A 3,728-nucleotide genomic window follows, 5' to 3' on the forward strand; every position below is an offset into this window, starting at 1 on the left:
TTATTATTATAAGTAATGATCCAGCTGTAGGGCACATGTAACCGACAAACGGAAGTCTCAGGAGAGCACCTGAGATGGTAGTAGAGCAGGCGGCGCAGGAACTCCAGGGCACCCGAGGGACAGTGGGGGGATCAAAGCTCGAAGCAGAACGGTACGTAGGTTGGGGCCGCCGAGGCAGGTGTGTGCCAGGGAGTGTTCGCACGGACAGCTCCCCTGGCACGCGCAGCCGTGCCTCGCAAGGTCGAGATACTTTAAAGGCACCTGCGCCCATGGTCTTTCTTTTGCCTCGGCGCAGTGAGCACGATTAACGAGAATAATGTGGAGGGCATCCGGTGCAGTCGCGAATGCATCATGACAAATGTAGCTCGCGTCGCCTGGCGTCTGTAGTAATATCAGAGTTGGTTGTATGAACTTTATGCATAATACGTTTTGTTACGGTACCTCAACGGAATGGGTCTAGAGGACGATGTTGGTACATTTTTTCGTACCGCCCTAATCCTATACCCCCACTACAAACACACACATACCCCCTTTTTTTTATGTATACATACAATTCCTTGCCATGACGGATCATAGCCTCCTTTATTTTTGAAAAATAGAGGAGGCTATGGACCGATTGACCAGTTCAAGTTGTCAACTTGTCAGTAACTGTCGTAGGAATCACTGTAATAAACATAATTCCACGATCGGATTGTTTACTTTCATTTTTTGTTGTAACACTGAGGACTACATAGAACTTTATTTTGTATATGTGAGAGAAGTATGTGGATATCACGAGCTTAAGCCAATGTGCGATACACAGACAAAGCAGCTGCTACAACATGAACTGCATTGAGGGCCACACAACACATACGTAATTAAAGGTGCAAAATATAGGGGGAAGCTTCAAAATACGCTCTGTAGCACTGCAAAGTATAACATATATTGTATGTGTACAATAAATGTTCAAAAATACAATGCATCAATGTCCCATTTGCCTTCAAGTTTATTATGAAGTTCAAGTTTACTGAAGTTTATTATGAGCATATGTACAACAGGGATCAACTAACACACCCGCAGTCGAGGTGGCTGTTCGAGGTGTGCTGGCTGCCTCAGTGTAAGAAAAAGAAATTGGGTAAATGTCGACACCAGTGCCACTGCTTCTTGCCTCTGACCTGCACGTTTTGTGCACAAGTGTGCTGGCGTGGTGAGGCGTAGGAGTCATCCGAGAGAAAGAGTATTGTTTACATGGAGGAGTGGCTGTTCACATTGCCTGTCACTTTCCCTCAAATGTTTCCTTGGCGACTAGGGTGACACACCCGCAGTCAAGGTGGCTGTTCGAGGTGTGCTGGCTGCCTAAACGAAATAAAAAGAAATTAGATGAATGTCGATACCAGTGCTATTGCTTATTGCCTCTTACCTGCATTTGCCTCCACGGCCTCTTGGTTTGCGGAGTCTGTATGAGGGAGCTGCTGTGGCTAGGCGTAGGCATTGTCTAAGCAAAAAGAAAAGGCCATTTAAATGGGGAATTATGGAAATAAATGCAGTTATGTCTGCTTCTTGCACTCTTCTTGCCTAAAAGTTTTCAAACATAGTGTCCAGAACACACCAGCACTTTGACTGCTTCTGCTTTTTACCTGCAGGTGTTGTTGCGAGATCCTTAGTATGGCTGCATGCAGCATTGTAACACTTGGTGGAGGCATTTGAAGTGGTAGCCAAAAATATAAAGAATCATCCTTGTCTGCACAAATGCTTTCAATTTCTAAATGCAGTGGTAACTATCACTATTGGTGCAAGGCCCCCCCACATCTATGCGGGAAGTGCCATAGCTCGAAACTGAATTGTTCCTTTATGTTTCACAAGGCATCTGATATGTCCACATTAGATGTGATGTGTTTGTTTTTATTTATCCCAGTGTGGAGAGAGCATCATTAAATGGCTGAAGTACTATAGCGCCAAACAGACGACACAAGAAGAGACACGGACGAGCGCTTATGTCCGTGTCTCTTCTTCTTGTGTCGTCTGTTTGGCGCTATAGTACTTCAGTAATATGCACCAACTAGCCCAACAAAAAGTTCTGCTGAAATATCATTAAATGTTTTGTTTATTTTTGCGTGTCTTGTTTTTTGGTTTATTTCTGAATTTATCATGATGCTAAAGTGACTTATGTAATGGCAATCAGCTTTTGTTTTGCAGAAAAACAATGCATTGCCTGACCCATTGTTTGACATCCCCTCACTCGCATAATTTTGCAGAGTATTCTACCTATATTGACTTGCTTGACCTCCACTAAAGGGTCTTGCATTTTTAAATACGACTCTTTCCTTAAAATCATTCGACACTTCTCATAATTTCTGTACCTTGGGCTTCTGATACTCTGCATTCACTATTTTTGCTTGTTTCTGACTAGAAATGTCTTCTTTAATTTAGAGCTTAAATTTTGCCTTTGGAACACACGGAAGGGCTTGCCATTGCATATCTGCATAAAAGGGAAACATGTTTCATTAAACATTTGCAAAATCCCATTGAAGATTGATGAATGCAGCGTGCAGTGTGATATGACTGAATGAGCCATAAAAGTAACTCATCTCACTTGGTAAATGAAAGCACATATTAGTGTGATGCACAAGATACGTTACACTAACGTGATGTGTTCTCTTGCTTATGAAGCAAAATAATCGGTGCACGAGAAAAAAATTATTTTTGCATAACCCTTGTACACACTGACTTAAGGAAAATGAGCTGGAGCTGTCCGCATGATGTACTCATTTTACCTGCGAGTACGGTCAACAAAAATGTGTCCCAGCTGCTTAGTGGTATTCCGGATTATGTCAGTATTGCATATGTGCCTGTTGTCGAAAATAATTGAATTTTGAAAGTGCTCCCAGGGATCTGATGTGCATATCTGCAGTTTATGGGTACATGTAAAAGACTCAGCATCAAGTGCAAGTGAACGGTCCCACAGGCCCGGAGTCGATCATGCAAATAGATTCGCTGCACAAATTTGTGACCAGAAAAGATATGCCACATGAAATGGCATGCAAGGAAGTGTTGAAAATATTGCACAGTTAATAAAACGCCTAAGCTATTAATATGTGGCTTGATGCACTCGTTATGCAAAACGGAGGTGAGGCGTGCAGACAGGAAACAAGAGTAGAGTATTTACAAGCAAACAACACGCGCGCCGCCCACTTCTCTACTCTTAATTGTGTCCTGTCTGCACGCCTCACCTCTGTTTTGCATAATGAATCCTTACGAACTAGCTCAGCTTTCTGTCGTTCTAAGTCTCGATGCACTCTATTTCGTCCGCATTAGGCACTCGCCTCTTGATTACTGCGTGGCACAGAAATACTCGGTCATCAGGCTGTTTTTCTGCTGTGGCCTTTGTAGAAGCATGATTGTTCAAAGTGCAACAATTAAACAGATTCTTTGAGTTGCTTGTGGCTTCGCCAGTACAATTCCGGTGCGCTGGTCCGCCTGTCCAGCAATTTCCTACTGAAGGGAAACCTGCAAATAAAAACACCGCTCCGCATGCAGAAAAATGCTCTACTGTGACGCTTCTCGAACGATTGTGATGTACCACAAGAGCTGCCTACTCGCGTGATATTCTCAACAAGGAGATAAATTCGTTTACTTACATGTGAAGGTATATGCCAGACCACTTCGGGGCTTCGGTGGCACATAAGGCACGAGTGTGTCATAGCGTCCGATGTCGACGCGCGATCGCATGTCAAACGAAACTACTACGC

General features: G+C 43.5%; 1 long non-coding RNA gene across 1 annotated transcript; it reads right to left on the reverse strand.

Moving 5' to 3' along the window:
- Positions 1 to 996: 996 nt before the first annotated feature.
- LOC139051283 (uncharacterized) lies at positions 997 to 1,900 on the reverse strand. Its single transcript, XR_011509310.1, has 2 exons — positions 1,400 to 1,900; positions 997 to 1,335 (listed from the first exon to the last, which is right to left on the reverse strand). It is a non-coding gene; the product is annotated as an uncharacterized lncRNA (long non-coding RNA).
- Positions 1,901 to 3,728: the final 1,828 nt, after the last annotated feature.

This window comes from Dermacentor albipictus, unplaced genomic scaffold, assembly GCF_038994185.2.
Source record: "Dermacentor albipictus isolate Rhodes 1998 colony unplaced genomic scaffold, USDA_Dalb.pri_finalv2 scaffold_11, whole genome shotgun sequence".
Lineage (NCBI taxonomy): Eukaryota > Metazoa > Arthropoda > Arachnida > Ixodida > Ixodidae > Dermacentor > Dermacentor albipictus.